At 34.4% G+C, this 25364-nt stretch overlaps 2 long non-coding RNA genes across 3 annotated transcripts; one reads left to right on the forward strand and one right to left on the reverse strand.

Moving 5' to 3' along the window:
• Positions 1-635: 635 nt before the first annotated feature.
• On the reverse strand, positions 636-7739 carry LOC110911645. The gene is made up of 2 exons (XR_002577227.2): positions 3055-7739; positions 636-1205 (listed from the first exon to the last, which is right to left on the reverse strand). It is a non-coding gene; the product is annotated as an uncharacterized LOC110911645 (long non-coding RNA).
• A 14420-nt stretch (positions 7740-22159) lies between these two features.
• Positions 22160-25364, forward strand: LOC110909681. 2 transcript variants are annotated; one of them, XR_002575533.2, is made up of 3 exons: positions 22160-22247; positions 23707-23792; positions 25188-25364. It is a non-coding gene; the product is annotated as an uncharacterized LOC110909681 (long non-coding RNA). The 2 variants fall into 2 exon arrangements; XR_004881953.1 differs by lacking the exon at positions 25188-25364 and adding an exon at positions 24290-24341.

Consider the following 25364-nt stretch of genomic DNA (forward strand, 5'->3'; position numbering starts at 1 on the left):
TTTGGTAGATTTATTCAACCCGATTATACATAGGTTTTTTAAAGATGTGATGTTTTTAGTATACAAAATTACATTTATTTAATCTGTTTAATACACACGGTTTTTAATGATATAACTTTTTTTATTATTTTATATATAAAATTACATTTATTTAACCCGTACAATATACGGGGTTCATAAAGATATAACATTTTATTATTTAATATATAAAGTTATATTTATTCAACCCTTACACGGGGTACTAACCTAGTATGCAATATTTGAATTTGAAATATATACTAAACTAGGTTAGAACCCCGTGTATTACACGGGTTGATTAAATATATTTTTATATAATAAAAAAGTTACATCTTTAATTACTCGTGTATAACATAAGTTGAATAAGCACGTGTACTACACGGCTTGAATAAATATAATGTAATCAGTTAACACACACAGTCGTCAAAATACATTTTTGGTAAAAAGAACTTTGATATACGATTTACATATTAGAACATTTTACTTTGTTTTTTTTATTTTTCTATTATTAGGTTATAAACTTGTGTATTACAAAAATTATAACATTTTACTTTGTTGTTTTTTAATTTATAAACAGGTTAAAAACGTGTGTGTTACATGTGGCCGGATCAATAAAATATTAAATAGTTATTATTATTAAGTGTAAAAAATAAAAAATAAAAAGCCTCAGGTTCTCAGCCACCCAAATATACATTCAGTCCAATAAATCCACTTATTTCTTCTTCCCCTATTCATGGCCCATTGCTTTGTACCTAAATATTAGTTTTTAGTCTTCCCTATTTAATACATGTAATCTCAATCAAGTAATCAAAACTAAAGAGGAAAACAATTACAGAAAATGATATGCACTTTTCAATTTGAATTCACATACAGAACTAACGTGAGGCTATCAACCTGCAAATATGGTTTGTTTGGCATTTAGTCAGCGAAATGTGGGCTGGATCTCTCCTCCGAGTGGATGTTGATAGCTCGGAATGAAAAGAGGTTTGCTCCATGTGAATGGCCCCATAAATTTAAGAGATCCAGTTGTGTTTAAACTACATCTCCGGTGAAAACAGAGGCAATTTTGCTTGGTTTCAGGCAGTTTTGCGTTTGCACCACATCTCCGTTCCATTTTGCGAGTCAGTTGATGTCGGTCATCAAACGATAGTGGGACCCCCACATGTTAGGCGTGTGAGGGAAATAAACTGAAATAATTAACTTGGTTAGTCATAAAGGATTAAACCAGCAACAAAAATAAACTTAAAGGATGTTTTTAGCAAGTTTTGAACCTTACGGCTGGAACCTGTAAGTTTGAGAAAACATAAAGGACGTTTTGTGCAATTTACTCGCAAAATAATAAAATAAAGATAAGTATAAAGATTATATTAGAAGATAAATATAAATATAGAGATATAGTTATAGATAAACATCGACTTAAAATATGAGATAAATTGATAAATTATTTTAAAACTTGTAATTTTTAATTTTTAAGATAAATATAAACATAGTTATATGGCGGGAAAACTAAAAAGTAGATGCCTCTCGTATCGACACGTGTCCATCAATTGGTTTCTTTTATTATATGTATAGATTAATATTATTTATGAGGTGTTAATAACTGTCTAAACTACACCTAGCAACACTGACCCAGAGACCTAATTTTGGGTGATTCTGGGCATAAGTAAACTCGTATGGAGGTTGAACTAAAACAAGTAAATTCTGAGAATAGGTTAGAATGGGTAGGATTAACACTAAGAAAGGGTCAGATGGGCAGTATATTGACGTTCCGGTCACCACTTGTACTAATGACCGACGCCGCCACCACCAATTATCATCAACCGCCGTACTTCGAACACCGCCACCACCATCACTGTTCACTGATTATCAATAACCGTCGTACTCCCGAACGCTGCCACCACCACCACTGATTATCATCTACCGCCTTACTTCCGAACACCGCCGCCACCACCTCTGATCATCATCTACCACGGTACTTCCGACCTTGCCGCCACCACCGATTATCACCAACCGTCATACTTACATTTGCTTTTTAATTTTTTTTAAAAGGCGACCCTTTCTTGTATTAGACTACCGCACTCTCTAAATTGGAGAGCCTCGTTACCCCACTCTGACCAGACTATGTTGTCTTAACCGGGCCCACGTTGGCTTCAGAGTTTGGCTTGGGCGTTCCTCCGGGAAACCATACAGCCGGCTGCCACTAGACAGTCGTTGTGTCACCACGAGAGCAGAACTCTCTGGCGTAACACACGGTGGGACGAAAACCCGGGTGGGCTCCTGACACCTCTGCAAGAAGGCTAGACTCTATCTATCATTGCCTAATCCACAAAGTAACACAAGTGGGGATTGAACTTGGAAAGCCTCTCTACCACTAGGACATACTTTTTTGTTATTTATATATTATTAAAAAATTTGCCTGTGTAATTTAACATCATGGCCCATATATTTCTTTCTGCTCACAATCAGTGAATATCTTGAGATATAAGATAACTGGGATTAATAACGAGTAACCGAACACGTAAAGAGCGCCGGTTATCCATCGACGATTGATTACGTGCGTGCCGGGGCCAATTAACGTGGAGGTAGACGCACTTGGTCGCCGGTATGTGTAATTGGCTCCTCACGCGTAACCACATCTGAATACATGTAATCAGGCATTTGAACATGCATAAACCTACACATGATCGCGCGTAACCGGTGCCTAAACCAGAAAGTCAAAATAACTTTTTTTAAAACCAACCGTTTTGACCCGAAACTCGTTCTGACCTGAACAAATATAGCCTCTTTTCTTAAACGACCCGAACCTATTTTGACCCGCAACCCAAACCCGACCCGTTCGCCAGACCTAATATGAACTCTACAGTGTTGCGTTACACTTACATACTCACCTAAACAAGATAAACTATTTGGATTACACACAGAAAATAAGCATTAAAAGATACTGAAGAAAATTAATGAATAATTACACTTCTCTTAATTGGAGGTGAATAGTAAAGTAAATGAATAATAATAGATAGATAAAGGAGAGAATAATACCTGAGTGAGTGGTCTGTCGCTACTTTCTCTTCTGATCTTCTACTTGTTCAAGAAAGAATCGGAATTTGTAAGGAAAGATTACCAAGCCTTTTATATAAGAGCGTATTTGGTGGAATCTTTGTAACTTAAAATCTGAAAAGTCTTTCATATATCATTTTTTAAAGTCTTTCATATGGTATCATTTTTTAAAGTCTTTTTTATATACAAATGATGTTTGTTTTCTCGAATTTCATAGCTGTAGCTGACACGGAACCTACGTGTCATACCTTTATTTAAATTTCTAATTAGCTATAAAATATTTATTAAAAACTACGTTTCACCTAACCCTTGTAAGTTGAAATTTTAATATATATCAGCCTTCAATAATTGCATTTCAGGTATAAAAATATGCAAGAGTTTGGATGGATGGATAGATAGGATCAGGAAGTACGTTTCACCTAACCCTTAATCAAGGCTTACACTATTCTTACATCCCTTTTCACTTTATATATATATAGAGAGAGATAGAGAGGATGGATGTGTGAACATTAACTTTAGTTATATATTACTTGTTTATTACATATTATTGCTCCAACATAAAAAGGTGTTGTTGGTCCGATGGATGGATGGATAGATAGGATCAGGAAGTACCCTGCTTAGAACAAAATGCCGTTAGATTTATGTTTTATTGCACGAGGGGGTCTCCTACAATCAGCATCCGACGTGAAATTAAGTCTTGAGCTCTAGAGAGAAAGTAAATAGAGAGAGAGTATTATCATGGTAGTGATGTGAAGAACATGTAGTAATGCTTATACGCTTTAGTAAAAAGTATAGTTAATTAACGTTTATTTGTTGCGATATTGCTCTGTTTCTATTTTTTATGCGTAGTTACAAGAATGATGTACATATTTGTTGAGACGGTTAGATATCAACCGCCGTACTTCCGAACGCCGCAACCACCACCACTGATTATCATCAACCGCGAACGCCGCCGCCACCACCACTGATTATCATCTACGGCCGTACTTCCGAACGCCGCCTCCACCACCACTGATCATCATCTACCTCCGTACTACTACTTCCGACCGCTGCCGCCACCACCGATTATCACCAACCGTCATACTTACGTTTGCTTTTTAATTACTTTTTTGTTATTTATATATTATTAAAAAAATTGTCTGTGTAATTTAACATCATGGTCCATATATTTCTTTCTGCTCACAATCAGTGAATATCTTGAGATATCAGATAACTGGGATTAACTTTGTTTTGATAATCATAGAAGATCAGTTTAAATAGTATATTGCATTGTGTTCTTCATCTTTCTTGTTTCTGTGTGTTGTGTGATCCGTCACGGGATTCCGCACCCTTCATTGATTGTCAATCTAGTTACGATCCACGTGATAGGAACCTACACATTTTCTGTATTTAGAATTGATGGGGTTACTCAATTAAGGAACCTGTTTTGACCCGCAACCCAAACCCGACCCATTCGCCAGGCCTAATATGAACTCTACAGTGTTGCGTTACACTTACATACTCACCTAAACAAGATAAAACTATTTGGATTACACACAGAAAATAAGCATTAAAAGATACTGAAGAAAATTAATGAATAATTATACTTCTCTTAATTGGAGGTGAATAGTAAATGATCAATAATACCAGAGACTTTCTCTTCTGGTCTTCTGCTTGTTGAAGGAATCGGAATTTGTAGGGAAAGATTGTGAGGTGTGAAGAAGAAGAAGAAAGCAAAGGGGAATACCAAGCCTAACTTAGACCACGCGTACTGGGCAACTTGGTACCCTTGGGCATTTTGCGTCATGCGGTAGCACAGTCAGCAATGGAGCATTATTGGCCGTTTTCTAAAATAGGTGTAGTGTGGATGGGGCATTATTGGGCAATATGTTTTGTACTAAAATAAAATTAAAAAAAAAACACCTAAAAATCTTATTGGTCAAGCAAATGGAATCTCTAATGTGATTGGTCAACCTTTTCTCCATTCGGCGTTTTTCAAACCACGCCAAGGAGCATTTTTTGCAAGATTATGCCCAGGTGTAGTAGGGAAGGGGCGTGATTGGGCAATTTTAAAAAAAAAAAAAAACGTCCCACTACACATGGTCTTATACAACAGCGTATTTGGTTGGTGGAGTCTTTCATATATCATTTTTTAAAGTCTTTTTTATATACAAATGATGTTCATATCATTTTCTAAAGTCTTTTTTATGTACAAATGATGTTCGTTTTCTCGAATTTCATAAAGCAGACACGGAACTTACGTGTCAAACCTTTATTTAAATCTCTAATTAGCTATAAAATATTTATTAAAAACTAACCTAACCCTTGTAAGTTGTAATTTTAATAGGATATGTATCAGCCTCCGATAGTTGCATTTCATGTATAAAATATACAAGAATTTGCCAATTAATTATGGTTTACACTATTCTCACATCATCCATGTATATTATTTTCACGTACCTTTTCAATTTATATATACTAGTATTTTGACCCGCCGCGCGTTGCGGCGGCGTCGAAAGTTAAAGTAACTCGAATTTATACTGTATATTTGACCCGACTTTTTACTTAAAAAAATTACATCGCCATCAAATGAAAACGTAGCATATTTGACCCGACTTGCTTTCAAATACAGTTTACGAACATGCACAAAATAAGTAAAACATAGATAAAAAAAAGTATAATAATTTGTCCACGTTACCGTGTAAAGTCGTAAAAGTCATTTAAACCAAAGGAGGTGTCAAGTTATTAAGTAGAAAAGGTTAAGAAGGTCAAAGTTGTCAATTACCGAAAAGTTAGATGTGAATGTGCAACTTACTTAAATATAAGGGTTAATAGTGTTTCATGTCAAAAAATTAAGGGTGTAAAGTGGAAAAACTTGAAAGTGTAAGGGCCTTTTTTGTTGGTTCAAAACTTTGAAGAAAAGAAATGAAACAGATTACTATTTAGATTGTTGCAAATTTAAGTATACACTAAAGAGAAATTGTTAAATCTACTCGCCAAGTTCAAACTTGTCGAAGAATTACCTAAATCATCTCACTTTTGTGTACGCCAAATTAAGCGTAGAAGTATAGAGTACTCAAAGGATCAATTACTAACTATCTCTAAAAAACGATTTGAATATCTAAAACACATGTCTAATAAAACAATCAATACATGACAAAATCAAGGAAGATTTGAAAAAGTATTAGCAATTACCTAAACTTTTATTATGAATATTTCCACGCGTCCAATGCTAAGAAAGTAAATACTCAAGTGATGGTTTTTCCAACCTATATGTTTTCAGCCTAGTATCAGATCACTTTCACCTTACTTTTGATGATTATATAGCTAAATCTCAAACAAATTGATTTGAGACTGCTACACACTAAGCAGTTAATGCGGTAAAAAACTGGATATCAGTCAAGGACAAACATTTGAGATAGAGGTTATCACGGTGGGATATCGGTAATATAATATCATGTAGAACTTACACATATATAGCAATTTAACACTAACAATTTAGTATACTCTCCTACCATTAACAAATTAACCTTTTACAACTTGCAAAACGCTAACAATTGTAGCAAGTAGGAACTGACAATTTAGCAATTTAACACTAACAATTTAACAATTGTAGCAAGTAGGAACTAACAATTGTATCGCGGTGAGATATCGGTAATTTAATATCATGTAGAACTTACACATATATAGCAATTTAACACTAACAATTTAGTATACTCTCCTACCATTAACAAATTAACCTTTTACAACTTGCAAAACGCTAACAATTAAGACTTAAAACACAAACATTAAACACAAACAATTAACCAATTAAGACTTATAACACTAATAGCAGCAATAAGAAGAAATACGAATGATAGAACTAAGAAGAAAGGTATTGATATCGGGAAAATCTGTGATATAGTCAAATATCGATCAATTATCGGATAATATTGGTACCGATATTCCGAACGATATTTGACACCGATATTTTACATGGGGACCGATAACCGATATATCGGTGATAACGGATATATCACCGAGTTAACTGCATAGTAACGGATATACTGTTAATCAAGTTATACATGTATCATAACATTTTCTCCACCTTATTCAAACATGCTAAAATATTCATATAAGATACAATTTGACCTAAGAAATCTGTTTACTTTTACCCTGGCCCCAAACAGTTCCCAAATTTTCACAATTTGGCCCTAAAAAGTACAAACTTGTTCACTTTCTATTCATCAAAAGGATCACAATTCACATATTATCTTTTGTAACATAATATATCATATATGTCTAATCAGATTAGTGAAATCAACAAATTAAACAGCCACAGTAAACCTAATTAGTGCGTGAAATCTGAAAGTAACCGTGAGTGATGCTAGTGTTGGAACCGGATTTGCATTAACCGCATGAGCTTCTCCGGCGACCAACGTCAACGACGACGCTTTCGCTTTTGACATTTTCGATCGTACTGGTGCTGCTGCTAGCTTCGCTCTTGATCTTCTTCTTATCCGCCATACGTACACGATCGATCAATCGTTCATTCAGTTGTTCATTTAGTGAGATGATTACCGGAATTGACTGTTTTCCGGCGGAGGATTTGATCGGAGAATGGAGGAATAGGTCACCCCAATAGATCGTACACGCCTCTTGTACTTTTTCTTTTGTGAGATACATATAAAGACAAAGGTCCACCGACCTTTGTCTTTCATATTATATATATATATATATATATATATATATAATGTAAGTATCTATAGAAAACCCACTTTAATTTAAAAAACCCAGGAAACTCAAAGCTCTTGATGTTTTTTTTTTTCTTGAAAAAATTTACACATGTTATATACATGTTTTAAGGGTTTTGGGCAAAAAAAAAATCAAAAAAGCGCCGAGTAGATATTTTAAAAAAAAATAAACAAGTTTTGGTGTAACACATGTTACAAATATGTCAGATGAATGTAACATGTGTTACACCAAAACTTGTTTATTTTTTTTTTTTAAATATCTACTCGGCGCTTTTTTGATTTTTTTTGCCCAAAACCCTTAAAAACATGTATATAACATGTGTAAATTTTTTCAAGAAAAAAAAAACATCGGGAGCTTTGAGTTTCCCGGGTTTTCTAAATTAAAGTGAGTTTTCTATACATCCTTCCCCTATATATATATATAGTTAGGATCCTGTAAAAAAGGCCTAAAGTGTGAGAAATGTAAGAAAGAATCTCAGCCATTAGATCTTTTAATCTAATAGTTGAGATCAATAGGGACCAAAATGTAAAATATTTTTATTAATTTGGATTGAATTGAAATGTCTAGGGGCAATTGGGTCTTTTTATCTTCATTTTGTAAATCAAAATCCCTGCAATTTCGTTCTCTCTCTATCATACGTTCCTAATTTCTCTCTTTCTTTCTCTTTCTTCTTCAATATTCAGAACAGAATCCCTGCAAACAGAAAACGTAGATAGCATTAGACGGAAATAGTTGTGGCCCATTTCAACCGCTACGAGAAGGATCCGCAGGAGACATTCCAATCGGAAGATCCAACAGCACAACTCCAAGACCACCACGAATCGGAAGATCAAACATCAATCGGAAGCGGACCGGCAGTGGTGGTCGACGACGGCGGTGGCGGACCGGCAGTGGTTGGGTTCGACGACGGAGGGTGGTTGGGTTCGACGACGGCGACGGTTGGGGACCATGAGATTTTCCTGTCGGGTGGTTGTGTTCGACGACGGCGGTGGCGTACCGGCAGTGGTGGTGCCGGCAGCGGAGAAGAAGATGATACAAAGATGTAAGGATTATTGAATTGTGTTATTTTTCTTTTCATTAATGGTGTTATTTTCTTTTTCTTAATGATGTTTTTTTTTCCTTTTCTGAATGGTGTTATTTTTTTTCTGAATGGTGTTATTTTTCTTTTCATTAATGGTGTTATTTCCTTTCTAAATGGTGTTTTTTTCTTTTCTGAATGATGTTATTTTTCTTTTCTTAATGGTGTTTTTTTCTTTTCTGAATGGTGTTTTTTTTCTGAATGGTGTTATATTTCTTTTACTGAATGGTGTTATATTCTTGTACTGAATGGTGTTTATTTTATTTACTACTGAATGGTGTTTTTTTGTGCTGAATGGTGTAATTTTTGTGCTGAATGATGTTATTTTTTGTGTGAATGATGTTTTTTTGTGCTGAATGGTGTTATATTTTGTGCTGAATGATGTTATTTTTGTGTGAATGGTGTTTTTTTTTTGTGTTGAATGGTGTTATGTTTGTGCTGAATGATGTTATTTTTGTGTTAATGGTGTTTTTTTTTGTGTTGAATGGTGTTATATTTGTGCTGAATGGTGTTATATTTTCTGAATGGTGTTATATTTAAAACACCATGTATGAACATCCTCTGAATGGTGTTATATTTATGGACGGTTATAAGTCCTTAAATCAAGGATTTTCTCTTTCCAAATCCTTAAATCAAGGATTACCATATTTGAATTTGTTAATATTATACTCTTTTCAATTAATTTAGATCTAATGGTTGAGATTCTTTCTTACCTTTCTCACACTTTTGGTCTTTTTTATAATAACTTCACCCTATATATATATATATATATATATATATATATAGGTAGAGGATCCTGTAAAAAGTGCTCAAAGTGTAAAAGTGTGAGAAGTGTATTATAACACTATATATAATACTATATAACACCATATAAACACCGTATAACAATATATAACACTATATAATACCATATAACACTATGTAACACTATATATCATTATATAACAAATATAACACTATAGGTTGTCTGATAGCATGTCTATGATAGATGTATAGTGTTATATTTGTTATATAATGATATATAGTGTTACATAGTGTTATATGGTATTATATGGTGTTACATATTGTTATACGGTGTTTATATGGTGTTATATAGTATTATATATAGTGTTATAATACACTTCTCACACTTCTTACACTTTGAGCACTTTTTACAGGATCCTTACCCTATATATATATATATATATATATATATATATATATATATATATATATATATATATATATATATATATATATATATAGTGGAGGGTTCAAATGAGAAGAAATTCTTTGTAAGGAGAAATTTCAACCAATAGAAATGCTTCATTAGACTTCATTTAATATTTGTACTTAATGTAACTATAAGGGTATATTAGTAAACTTACATACATCATTAATTGGTAGTTTCATCTTTAATAACTAACTATATTAAATTTGTAACTTATTTTTAAAATATATATCTTTCACAAAAAATAAAAATAAAAATAAAAATTCATTTATAGTGTAGGATAAATACGAGGCGTGTAGGATAAATCACGAGTTGTGTAGGATAAATTTCAATATGTGTAAGATAAATTTCGAAATGTGTAGGATAACTTTTGATGTGTGTAGGCAAAAATATTTAGTGTGGAGGATTATAGTCTTAATGACTAATTAATTAGTCAAATATAATAATAAATGAGATGAGAAAAAAACTATTTAATGTTTTACAATTATACCCTTTTGTTCTTTTTCTTCTCAATAAAATTTTCTTCTCAAATGAACCTTCCCCTATATATATATATATATATATATATATATATATATATATATATATATATATAGGCTAAGGTTCATACGAGAACCACCTATATTGTGAGAACCGCGAGAACCAATGTGAACACAACTTAAAATAGCTAAAAAAAACCTAACGCCCACCCCCCCCCCCAAAAAAAAAAAAAAAAAAAAAAACCTAAACCCCCCACCCCCAAAAAAACCCTAACCCCCCCCCCCCCTCCCCCTCCCCCTCCAAGCTAAAATACTAAAAACTAAACCCCAAAAAAATCTAAAAAAAAAATCTAAAACAAAAAAAAATTTGGCTACTAAAAGTAGCGATTTTATCATAAAAAATATTTAAAAAAAATTGTGTGTTTTTTTAGCTATTTTTAGGCATTTTTGGTTGTGTTCACATTGGTTCTCGCGGTTCTCGCAATAAAGGGTAGTTCCTAACGGATCTTTGTCCTATATATATATATATATATATATATATATATATATATATATATATATGGTAGGGATATGGTAAAAAAAATGTCTAAAATGCAGGGTTGCAAAAGTCGCTAGACGCTCCCTAGTCGGTCGATCGGGGAGTTGAGAGTACTCGGTCTAGGCGGAGAGTACTCGGACATGTTAAATTATAAAAAAAAATTACTTTTTTGGAGATTAAATATATGTCAAATAACATAAATTTACTAATATTTATAACAAAATATGTGAAAATGATATTCATTCCTTAATATGATAGGCATAGAAATTATGTTTTATTATTATTTAAGTCAAACTAGGCCCGAGTTGACCAACTAGATCCAATTCTGGCCAAGGTTGACCGCATTTGACCGACTCCGAGTAATTAGGCGGAGTCGAAGAAAGTCGTCTCGGCAGCCTACCTTGTAGCGACTACTCGGGGAGTACTCGGCCTTGGAAACCTTGTTTTACAACCATGCTAAAATGTGAGAAGGGTAAGAAGTGTTTTAAACCATTGGATATTTGATCTAATGGTTGAGATCAATAGGGTATAAAAATGTAAATTGTGTTTTAATTAGAAGGACCTTATGTAAAATTAAAGGGCAATAGTGACTTTTCCAACGTTTCAAATATGGTAACCGTTTCAAAACCCCCATCAATCTCCTAAAAATCAGCGAATTAATGGTAACCGTTTCAAAACCCCCATCAATCTCCTAAAAAATCAGCGAATTTCTCGTACAGAATAAGTTCTTCGATTTCCTTCACAACAACTTTTATAACACTATAAGAACAGTATATTACATGATAAAACACTATAGGAAGGTATAACACTATTTGTTTACTGTAAGACACTATACATAAATAAAACATTATTGATGGGGATAAAACACTATGAAAAGGAACAATATATTACATGATAAAACACTATAGGAAGATATAACACTATCTGTTTACTGTAAGACACTATACAGAATAAAACACTATTTATGGGGATAAAACACTATGAAAGGAACAGAATATTACATGATAAAACACTATAGAAAGATATAACACTATCTATTTACTGTAAGACACTATATAGAATAAAACACTATTGATGGGGATAAAACACTATGAAAAGGAGATTAAAGATGGCCTGTACATAATATAACACTATTGACTGGGGAATATAACACTAAAACAAGAACTTACCGTAAACAATTAAATGTATAGAACAATTCGAATTCGAATCAAATCCCTGATATATCGCCTGATATATATCTCATTGCTAGTTTTTTGGCAGTTATCTTTGGAAATCAATTAATTGATAATAATGGAAAATTACTAATACACCCTTTTGAATTAATTAAGATAAAGGACACTTGTCATTCCCAAATTGTTTCTTACACTTCTCACAAAAGTCTCACTTTGTACAGGATCCTCTACCTATATATATATATATATATATATATATATATATATATATATATATATATATACTAGTAGGAAACTCACGCGATATGGCGGGGTAACAATTTACAATGCGATATTCATTTTATGTTAGTTTATCATTTCTCTTGTAATTGTATAGTACATATGTTAGTTTTTTATCCGTAATTTCAATATAGTCTATCTATGTCATGGGCCTTACAAATCTCAATTTATTTAGCAACTAATGCTACACAACTCCTAATCTCTACTAAATACGCTAATTCATTATTGTTATGTGTGCGAAAAACCAGCCATGTAGCTTCTAAGTCCAACTTTGAAGACTACAACATGAGATTTTAGGACTCAAAGGCAGAAGGAGTAGAAGAAACATAATCTGTTTTGACAAAGTCGTTACTTTGAATCAAAACAGAAAAAAAAAATTGTTTTTAAAACACAAACTGTGTGAAATCAAAATTGGTTCGAATTCACAACAAAAATGTTTGTGATTCTACACGAACGATGTTTTAAAAATTTGTTTTAAGATTGTAGAAATCCGTTCATACAAAATAAATAAAATTCTTTTATTAACTTGAATTACAATACAGTGAAAGGAAAGCAATAATAACAAAGAAATTACAACTAAAATAAACTGAAAAAACAAGAACAAAATTAAAAATAAAAATTGAAGTTCTTGGCTGAGGATCGTGTTAGACACGGGTCCCTTAAAACAAATTTCGAGTCTCCCAGGAGAACTCGTTTGTTTCCATGATACAACAGCCTCAACAGTTGCACTGTCGGTCTTGACTACAACCCGAAGGTGTACCTTGCTGTTTGAAGAAGAAAATTCAGAGAGAAGATTGTAGGATCGTTTTCAGACCCGAACGAGTCGATCAGAAGAGTTTATCTCTAAACGAAAGGCGAAAACAGACGTGTAGATTTCAATTCAGCAAGATTCACACTTTAAACTGTTGTATGATTGATATAAAGACGTTTTACAACCTGACAACACTTCGGCAGCACTTCGTTGCACAAGCCGGAAAGTTACAAATGATGAAAGTTTGAAGGGTATTTATAGAGAATGACCCTTCCGTTTGAAGGTGACATGCCACCCTTCAAACGGACACGCTTCAAACGGTTACAAGTTCAAACGGACCTTTCTCCAACGTAACCCTCTCAAACGAAAGTCAACATATATCTACATTCTGTTTTGTCCTTTTGTATGCATGTTGTAATGATGAAGACTTGTGATGTCATATATGTGATGTCACTTGTGATGTCACATATATGATGTCACGCTTGTTCAGATCCGCACCGAAACCGAGACTCGATATAAGACGAAGACGACAGATGTATGCACCAACAGACTCCCCCTCAAATGTTGATGAGTCTTAAGTGTCGAGTCTTTGCATCTTCAGTCTTTATCTGTCCTCTCGAACTCTTTAAAGTATTTGACGTTGTAAGCATCCTCAAATCTCTCTCTTCTCTTTTCATCATCAACAGACTCCCCACTAACAATCTCGACTCGAATGTCTTCAGACTCCCCCTTTCGATATACTGGGATCGCAGTCTGGCTCGTTACAATCACAGAGACCTCAGGTATCGTAACCTGGCACTCTATCTTCAGGTTCAAGATCGAAACCTGGCTACACCTGCAAATTCTTAACCCAGAAGTAAATTTTCCAAATTTAACAATTCAATGTATGCACTAACACTAACTCTCCTTCAAAAATAACTCAATATTCTTGATGAACCACTTTAACATTTGATCAAAATACATTTGATTTTCAAACACATACTTCTTTTCACAAAAATGTCATCATGTTTAGCACTTGGAATTTTGAAAATCAGCTCTCCAACATCAGTTGTCGAAAATCTTATCGAGTTTTTCAAAAGTTTATGCTAAAACACACTGAAAATCTTTTTGGATTTTTGAATGTAAAGAAATGCAGTAAAGAAATACTTACAGACTATATTTTTTGTGAGTTTGCGTAAAAGGATCATATCAGTTAATGAGACATGTCACTAACACCGTTAAGCTTCATTTCATTTTAAGTTCTAAACAATTCACGTAGATTGTCAGTATATTTGTCCACTTAAATTTTCACACAAAGTTCAATTGATCCGAGATACGATGTTAATGTTTTAAGCACTTAAACTTATCCGTGTGTCCCACTACTTGTATATACTCCAGTATCCAGATCCCAATATTCAGTCTTACAGGTGAGTATACCACAGCTGATATCTGTAAAGCGGTTAGGTGCGAGGGCCGTGAGAGCTCAGGTCGATACTTCCGTAGACACAGAGAGATGACGGCTTCGACTTTAGGTGTGTCCCCTTTAGAGGATCTTTTGTTTCAACAGCAGCGACTATCAATTTTATTGTTTCATCAGCTTGCTGAGGGCTATGCTTATATTTCAAAGCATTTGCAGAAAGCATTATCCGGGGACTAGGTCAGTATTTCTATACAGCAGAAGTCCCGGGATAATACCCCAGATATCACTGAGCATAAAGACCTAGTATCTCAGAATAAGATTTCGGGGGTTACCCATATATCCAAGAAGTTGTTCCCCACGATCTAAGTAAGTTTGAATATTTAGATTTATATCTCGTCACAATCTACTAAATGTGTAAAAACCTACTGACATATCCGTAGTGAAATTGTTTATCACATTTATACTTCCAATTCTTTAGCATGTTGTGACAGTCCACTGATGTACTATCATTTCCTCTTTTATTACAACAAAACTCATTTTTGATTTTATCATGTTTTTGTATTTTTCAAATTTTCTAATGTTTTTGGATTTTCTGAAATTTCTACTCCCCCTAAAATGCAAACACATTAAAGAAAAATTGAAAACAAACTGTACAGAAAATTGACAACCGACATCAAATCGCATCAATTCGCCATTCACTAGGCATAAACAATCAGAACTCCCCCTTTCAACAAACCATTTTCTCATTTTAGATTTCAAAACACTTAAGTTTGTTTTAATCAAAATGATTTTTCCGGAAAATGAGTTTGTTTTTACCACTTGTAGGCACTTGTAGGTTTATCACTAATTAAAATCGGGGTTATGGTTCATCATCTTGTTCATCTTTTATCAGATGTAGTAGATCAAGTACAACTTAATGTCTCTGATTTACCGTTTTGCAATTAAGCAACCTCTGTACCACTTATAAGTATATCCAACACATTCAATCACATGTAGGAATAAACATCTACATTAAGCATTTTACCGACTTGAAGATGCCGATTCCTGCTTCGCATTTACCAACCTGGAAGCTCCAGCGTAGTCCTTCAACCTGTAAAAGTTAAACTCTTTTCAAAATCATTTACACAATCTAAACAAACAATGAATGATGCCGATTCCTGATCCATGATTACAAACTTGGGATCTCCGGCATAGTCATAAGACTTCAAGGAAAACAAATTTCCATCCAAGTCTTTTCAGACTTGATGGTTTTCAATTCTTGCGCAGTAGGGTTGTAAGTTGCCTTTTTAGTTGCATAAAAATCCTTAACCCCTTTTGCTTTCCCATTAAGCATTTTCCCAAAAATTTTCTTAACATTACCATTGAATGTTTTCTCGACATCAAATTCATTTTTCTCGGAGTAAAACTGATCCGAGATCTCAACTTTACCAACTTTCTTTTTAATTTCTTCAAATTTCAGTGATGGAAAGTCATCATCATTCACTGAAATTTTTGTCTCAACTCGTGACTCATCTGGCTTTGTAGAACCAGATTCATCGCCAACATTCTCATCATTCTTCTTAACAACCCAAACTTTGTTGTTTTCAGCTTTCTTTTTGTAAACATTTTTAGAACATTCACCAACTTCATGAACTGAATTTTCAAAAACTTTGAAGTTTTCAGTTGGTGGTTCAACATCAACAACTTTCTCTTTTAGCTTTTCAGAAACTCCCTGTTTTTTCTTGACATTCTTTGGGCAGTTCCATGCAATGTGACCAACTTCATTGCATTTGTAACAGGTTCGAGTCTCTCTTGGATGAAACACTCTAGTTCCATTCCTTCTCTTCTCAGTAAGAAACTCTTGGTTCGACTGTTTCCAGAACGGTTTCTTCTGCTCTTCCTCAGAACTTCCACCTGAAACAAATTCTGTTTTTGTTTTAGAAATTTTCTCATTTTTATAATTTTCTGGTGGAATATAACCAAGACCTTTCTTTTTGAGCTTACCGTTATGGTTTGGTTTCTTTTGAAAACCAGAACCAGAACCGTAACCTTTTTTCTTGTTTAGACGTTGTTGAACTCTTGAAGTGTATTTTTTAGGTTTTTCAATAAGATTTAAATCTTTTATTTCATAAATGTTAATTTCTATCATTTTGAAAACCTTTTTGATCATGTGAAAACGAACACTTCTTATTGGAAACTCTTTGTCAAAGTATAATTTGTCAGAATCATTTAAAGTGTATGCGACTTCAAATGTTTCATCATCCAAATTTGCTTTTGATAATAAGAACTCTTTACTATAAGACCGTTTAACCGACGACTTTGGACCATTGACTGACGAATTTGACCCTCCAGACTCAGACTTTGACTCAGACTCCTCATCAATATCCAGCACCTGATCGACCACCTTTTTGCTTCCATACCTGCAACAGTTGGATAAATTCGATCAATGAGATAATCAGAACTAGAATAGCTTTGTAATAAACGTCTAATTCTCTAATTCTCAATCTTCTCAGTTTCCAACTCTTGCTTCCACTTTGCACTCTCCTCGATGTAGAAATTTATCGCTTTCTGCTTTGTCATCATCACAGCATTCATCATCGTTAGTGCTTGTTCTCTCTCTGAGTTTGTCTTTTGTAGACCAGTCACTGTTTTGTTCAAGACGTCATACGATTCTTTCACATAATTGAGGTTGAACAGTAACTGATCTTTCTTCTTCTCATACTCAGCAATTATATCGTCTTTTGCTGCACATTCCTTGCAAGGTTCAAGACACTTTGAACAAGGCTTGACAACCTCTACAATCTTTTCAACTTCAATGATCTTTTCAACTTCGATCACTGTCTTTTCAGCTACAACTTTAACTTCTTCAGTTTGAACATCATTTTCAACATCACTTTCAGTCTTCATTTCCATTTGCTCTGTTGCAGCTCGTTTTTCTTTCAGCTTCTCCAAGCGATCTGCAAAATAGGAATGAAAACTTTCAGGAGACAAATGAGATTTTGCAATGTTAATATGTTTTTCTTCCTCATCATCACTACTGTTGTCATCAGTTGGTGACTGATCAAACTGTATAGATTTTTCAGAATTGTCATCTGATAAGCCAGAATCAGGTGGTGTTTGATCAAAAACAACTTCCTTTTCTGAACTTGCATCACTTAGTGAACTATCATCTGCACTTAGTGAGCTCTCATCAGATACAACAGACTCTTTTTCCACATTCTTTACAGTCTCACCAATAGATTTCATCCATGTAGTGAACATATCTAGTTCTTTCACTATCTTAGCAATGAATGATTTCAAATTTCCATTTTCATCCATAAACATATCCCAGCTAAAGCCTTCAGGTAGCCTCTCATCATCTTGATCGACTATGCATGCTTTGCTATCAGAAGATATGTAGTTACTCCAGCTAAAATCCACCAAACACGCTCTCTTTGAATCCTCGATTCTTCTACCATGAGCCACCTGCGGTTCTTGCTATTGACCAACTTGCTGATAAATGGCTTTCCGGTAGTAGTCATCTTTACCGAACGGATTCTGAGCTCCACTAGCTTCCCTGTTCTTGCACTCCCTTTTGAAATGACCTTTCTCCCTACATCGAAAACAAGTAACTTTAGATTTATCAAAACCTAAAGTAGAAACATGTGCATCAAGAAAGTCATTTCTCCCAGTAATAAGCTTGAATTTTTCAGCTCGTCTAAGAACACTGGCTAGACACCATTTGATATCCATTAGTTCCATTTCTTCGGCGTCTATCTGATCGTAATCCTCCTTTGTGAGCATAGGATTCCCGATCAGACCGGCAACTAGACCTTCATACGAGAGAAGCACAGAACCAAGTAGAGCCATGTGATCTTTAGCAGTTTCTTCAGAAAAACTTTGACCCTCTGGAAGATTCAATGCGATGTTACACTGGATCACATAACCATTTCCTGTCTTTGTGCTTTGAGAGTGAAAACTTGTAGTTGACTCTTTCGGATTAACACTCGGGAAGGAAGAGAATCCACTGTTGCTTTTAGTTGAACTCTGATAAACTTTTTCTGTAGAATCCCCAGCACTAAACGCAGTCTGGATTTTCGGACTTCTCTCAGCTTCCGGAACTGGAACACTACCTTTGTAGTACATCTTTACATCCTGTTGACCACTTGGACTGTTCATCCTCGCGATCTTCTGTTGTTCAAGATCCTGACTTTCGATCTTCTCGATGAACTGTGAGATTGTTAACCCATCATAAACACCGGTATTTTTCAGAATCATCAAGTAGGTACCCCACTCTTTCTGCGGTAATGCATCGGCTAACTTGTCTACCCACTCTTCCCGATCCTTTGTAATACTCAGCGTTGACATGGATCGCACTAAGTGGCAGTAACGTTCAATCAGCTTCTTTGTGTCTTCTCCCGGTAGACTGCTGAACAAATCAAACTCCTTTTTGAGCAACGCCTTCTTGCTCTTAATCATGTTCTCACTACCTTCAAACTTAACCCGAGGAGCATCCCAGATTGACTTTGAAGTCTTGTCATGCTGAAGTAGAATGAAAATGTCTTCTTTGATGGCTTGCTGTAGCAGACTGATCATCATCTTTTCGGCTTTGTACATATCTCGCTCTTTGTCACTGAATTCTGATAACTCTTTGATAACTTGTAAATTTGTTCGAGGCAAAACGTACTTCTTTAAAATACATTCCCATAACCTAAGATGATTTGCCTGAACCCAGTTCTCAAATCTGTCTTTCCACCCGTAGTATTCCTCTATACTCATCAGTTTCGGGGGCTTTTGGGTAGTTCCGGTTTCGTTTTCAAGATTCATGTTCTGAGCAATGATAGTCGGAGTAGATGGAGTAGCAAACGTGTTGTAAAAATCGTTGTCCATAATTCTTTTCAAGAAATCACAAACTGTTCTTTAAACGAGCTGGTAAACAAATCACCTCGAATCACCTGACAAACAAACAAACAAACGATCAGTTTAAACGGACAGAATACGTAAAACGTGTGTTGATAAAATCAATCTAAGACTCGTGTCTAAGATTTGTGGACTCGTTTCAATGTTGGTGAAGTGAGATTGCTGAATGAATGGGCTACGAAATATGGGCTTCCAATGTACTACAAACACTGAGGTTCACTTGGGCTTAGAAAAATTTGAGCCGAGATGTATGCTTATCGATATTGTGACTGTTGTTGATATATGAAGCCAACAATATTAACTTTCAAAATTCTATGATTGGGCCGCAAATGATGACAAAACCCAACCTTGGAACTTGGGCCGTTGAACTTTCAATTACTGAATTAGGCTGATGACTTTGTTTATACAATAAATGTTCTCGTAGACTTTTGATCAGTACATGAACTTGATTTGGGCCGCCTATACTCAAAATAATATCACCAACTTTGACTTTAGTGGGCCGAAGATATATTGATATAACCAAACTCTTTTGCTGACAACAATAATACCTTTTCACATGTGTGATTGGACCTCACAATCCACTAATATTTGATTGTGGCCGACATCTTAATCTTGAATCACATGCAAGACTTGAACAAATCACTCGTGTGACCAACTTATACACCTTTACTACTTTCACATGCAAACTGATAAATCGTGAAGACAATTTTCTCGAGTCACATGCAAGCTGACACATACATGATTACTTATCCCAACTATCAATGACTTGACATTTTTTTATGTTTCACACAACACGATGTAACCCTCAAACGGAATGTTGTTTCAAACGGTATCCTATTCAAACGAGATGGGCAGTTTCAAACGGGATGGGTCAACTTCAAACGGGATGACCCATGATTTTCAAACGAGATGGAAGATTTCAAATGGTCAGTCCAGTTTCAAACTGAATGGGTGCAGATTTCAAACGGTCAGTCTAGTTTCAAACGGAATGTTGCTGCTTCGTTCAAACGGACGCCAGTTTTCAAGCCATTTTTACTAATTTTACTTCGAGTTTTGAACTGATATTCTCAAGGTGTAACACCCCGAAAACAAGTTTGATAGTCAAATCACGTTAATATTAATGAACGGGTAAAATACCGTTAGTGGTAAAATTAACCAGGTGAATATTAGGATTTAAACAAATAATCCTAATATTAATTAAAAGGAGAATAAATGCTTTAAAAAAAGTAAGTTTATAAGAAGCCCGAGTTAACGGAAGTTAAAATAAAACGGGTTATAACTCTCGGGACCCACTAAGTAACTAGGAATATCAACCTAGTTAGTTAAGTGTTTTAAAATAATGAAGGAACTTGATATAGTAACCTTTTTATAATTTTAGAAACTAGAGGGACTAAAAGGGTTAAGTGAGAAAATAATTATTCTATAATATAACAAAAGATGAATGATCTTAGCAACAGTATATCAATAGGACATTTTTAAGCTGTTATTTACGATATTGCCATCATCTATATTATTTGGAGAAGGGAGACTAGATAGAGATATGAAAGAGCGGAGAGTACAAGGAGGGAGGAAATCCACCGTCGCAGACGGTGATTTCGCCTGATCTTTGGCTTCATTGGCCATTTAATTGTCATATGTGGTGGCCTCCTCTCTCCATCTATTCGCTTCTCTGATTTCCTCTTTGTATTTTTTGCCCTAATTTGAGAGAGAGAGAGACGTGAGAGCAGGGGAGACGTCGTGCACCAGTGGCGGAACACGGTGGCTGGCCACCGCAGCAGGCGGTCGGCTTTTGGCCCTTTTGGGTCGGAACCCTAATACCTAACAATTGAGGAAAGACAATGGTTATGATAGTGAAGGTCGAATGTGATGGTGTCGTGAAGGTGGGTGTTCCGTGGAGGTGGTTGTTGACGGTGGATAAGAGTTGCGGGAAAGATGGAGGAAGCACCGGAGATTTGAGGAGGCGATCCGATTCCAGGCATTCCGCGTGACGTTGTGAGTGTTAAACTGTGGCCGGCAGAGCCGGTGGTGGTAAACGAGGTATCAATTAATACCCTATCTCAATTTTAAATTGCAGATTATGTTTAGCGAGATTGTTACAAGCACTGCTATGAAAATTATGTATGTTTAGTTTACTATAAAGTTGTTTAGTGATGTAAGAAGTAGGTTCTCGCAAAAATGTTTCAGTTTTTGTATGATTTTTCATTAGATCTCTAACTCAAGGTAGAAGTATTGTGAATTTGTGATATTATCGGTTTAGTTTTATGTGTGTTGTTTGTTTTTTGCTAGCAATATTGTTGTGAGTTTGTGCACATGGTATTTTTACTAATAATGATCTATCATAGTATGGTTTTGTAACTGCGAGCGTGGTGGTGTTTCACTAGATTGATTTAGATGATATTGATTCAGGATACAAGTATTTTTATGTTTTGTTTTTGGTATAACTGCAATTTATTAATTGTGAAATTCTGCGTTGAGCTTCCTCTCTTGTAATTAAAACAAAAATTGAAAACCCAAAACACACACTTGGTGTGTGTTCTGGTCATAGATTACACAGGGGGCGAACAAGCTTTGTTCAACCAAACCCTAACTAGCTAAAAATCAAGCAACTGGAAGGCCAAATCAGTCCCAAATCGAAATCCAAGCTTATTTAGTGATCACCTAAGCGAAGGGATCACAAGGTATATTAAGTTTCATCTTTTGGTTACATCTTAGAATTTTGATGAACATGAGAAATCAAAATATAAACTTGATTGATTGATATTTAGATGAAATTAGTAATGAAAACATGTCTAGGAGTAAACCCTGGTCAATAACTTGTTGAATTAGTGATGAAAATTATGAAATTGATAATTACCCATACATGCGTTAGTGGGTGTTGTAATTATGTGATGAACACTGAATTTCAATGTTGAAATAGTGTAGAATTGATGTTATGATACAAGTCTTGGTATTGATTATGAATGCTAGAAATAAGGGTTTGATTTAATGATTGAAACTTGGTTAAAAAGATTAGTCATGAACTAAATAAGAGGTATAGAAATCGTGCCCGCTAGGTGCTTGTTAAAATGCCTAAACGAATGTTTATATGTTGAAATTTTGAAAGAAACACGTAATTGGCTAATTTGACTAATTTCGTGTGATATGGAATATTACGGGTTTTAAATATGATGGTGTATGAGAATCACCAAATAGAACTTGCATATATGTTTATTTTAGTTCTAGTTCTTAATTTGACAAAGATGAAGTTAAGAAGATGGTAAAATTAGGATTCATATGATGACTTCTTGAAATAGATGATGTTTTTGACATCTCTTAGCCTACAATCACTGTGTTATAGGTTTCTAACCATTACCAAGAGTTTAATAAGGGTTATAGCCATAGAAATGGGTTGCATTTGATGGTTTGGGTCGAATTTGAAAGGACCCTAAACATGATTTCCGTAGCTTTTTATATGGATTTTCACTAATCTTAAAAAAATCATATAAAATCAACCGTTTATCCGATTTGGGTCTTCTATACCTTTTCGGAAAGCTTATCAAGTAAATTTTTACTGTTTTTAATCATAAGAAACAAATGTGGTTGTTAAATAGGTCAAAAATGTGAATTAAAACAGCTGTTCAGAAAACTTAAAAGCTGATTGAAAAATGAAAATATAGTTGCTGTGCTGATTTTATAAAAATCATAGAAAATTCGTTAGAAGGTGTACCTTATATGCTTGCGAAGGTATTGAAGTTTTCTACGATCCATTTTTGAACATGTTAATCTAGTTCGGACTTTAAATGGGTCATAATGGTCGATTACAGCAGCTGAATAGAAAATCGCTGCACATTAATAATGTTATTATTAATCCAGAAAAAGACATATCATTGCGTATACTTGTTTAGTCATTAAGTATTTATCTTTAGGAACAAAGAACACTTTATATGACATGCTTAAAGTGTTCAAAATCACTTACTAACTAGTTTGTATAAGTAACTTGACTAATGGGTCAAACGGTTAGTGAATGGAAAGAATTATGGAAAAAAATAGTTGTTGAATAAATAACATACTTTGATGAATAAGTGTGTGAATCCATAAGGTGTGATGGTCATGTTAATGGTTGACTAATCTAATCGTCTTGTGGATATGATATGGTAGTTTGACTCTGACAAGCTTGGTAGGAGCTTGGAAATGAACGGGTCAAATGGATACAAGTTCAAGTATGAAGCTCGCAAGGATGCAAGGTAAGTAAAGCTTACACCCAATTTAGGTGTACGTGTTTATTTTATAGGTGATAAATATGACAATGGATTATGTTTAAAAAAATGGGTTCCGACATGAACCGAAATGAGTCGGAATAAATAAAAACGATCAAAACCATGGTTAATGGTAAAAAGAGGCAAAATGGTAATTTAGTCATGAATTGACTAAGAATTTATAAGTTTTCTTAAAGTTACCTAATAGCGTAACTAGAAAGGGGAAAAAGGGGTAAAAAGGGTAATTTAGTCATGTGATGACTAAATATAAGTTGAGATTAAATGGATACCCACAACGTAAGCCGAAATGGGTTAAATATGTAAGAACAAGGAAATTCTGTTGTAAAATCCGGAATGGGTAGTTAAAAACCATGCTTTGAAACAAATGCGAATGTTTGGTCATATAGGCCAAATGGGTCAAATGGTGGTGATAACACCATTTGACAATATTGACTAACGTTGCTTGTGAAGTCGTATGTTCACAGGAGTGAACCGGAAGTGGATAATTGCGTCGCTATAAAGTAGCGGCTAATAAAAGGAAGGTATAAAACGAGTTTATATGTTGACCCGAGCCAGGTACGCATAAACAAGCTTTTAGTTAAACATATGATTCTTGGTCAATTAATTAGCGAAAGTCCTTCATTGTAAAATGAGGGATTAAAATTTACCAAAAAGCCCTCGTTGGGTAAACCGGGCAAACGAACCCTAGAGATTGTTTAGGAACTTGTATTATGATTATGTAACCCTTTTGATACGTATAAGAATATAGGCATAAACTTTCGTGGGTCAAATGCCTAAGAATAGGTCTTTTTAGTAAAATGACTAACCGAAATGTAATACTCGGGATAATCGGTTTATTGTATTAATTCACCACAAAAATAGTTGTGGTGAAACATAAGTAGACATCTTAAATGTTAAAATGTGAAGTACGAAAAGAGATGAGTGAAATTGATGCTTAAATGCATAAAAACCGTTAAACGGGTCAAAATAAAGCAAGTGATTAAGATTGGCTAAGTGTTGGAAAATTTCAAAATAAACCGGTGAATGTAAACATGAATACAAACCTTGTAATGGAAGCGAAAATGCTAATTTTTGGCAAGCCCGGAATGGGTAAAAATGATAAGCAAAGAATATTGTTAATAAACTTGTAGTATGATGTTAAAAGTAACGGGTCAAATAATCACACAAATGATTTTTAAGTCGTTTGCTTATAAATCAGATTTCTATGCAAACCGAGGTGATAAACGGATTCGTAATTTAATTACGGAAGCGTGGTAAAAAAAGAATTACGCGAAACGGACTTGTAGATAAAAAGTTATGGAACTTGTTTATACTTGTTTTTAAGTTATCAAAACTAACCTTTAAGTTGGTTTTTGATGTTAGGTGAATGTAGCTACCATCCGGGTGTCGATCAAGCAATGAAGTGAACCGAACACTATGCAGTTACAAGCTTCCGCACATAGTTTCGTCGTTATTTTTAAACGGCGAACTCAATTACATTACGTTGTATTGTTCTTTAATTGTAAAAGTTTTAATAAACCCGTATTTTTCAATATATGT

The sequence above is a fragment of the Helianthus annuus genome, chromosome 15, assembly GCF_002127325.2.
Source record: "Helianthus annuus cultivar XRQ/B chromosome 15, HanXRQr2.0-SUNRISE, whole genome shotgun sequence".
Lineage (NCBI taxonomy): Eukaryota > Viridiplantae > Streptophyta > Magnoliopsida > Asterales > Asteraceae > Helianthus > Helianthus annuus.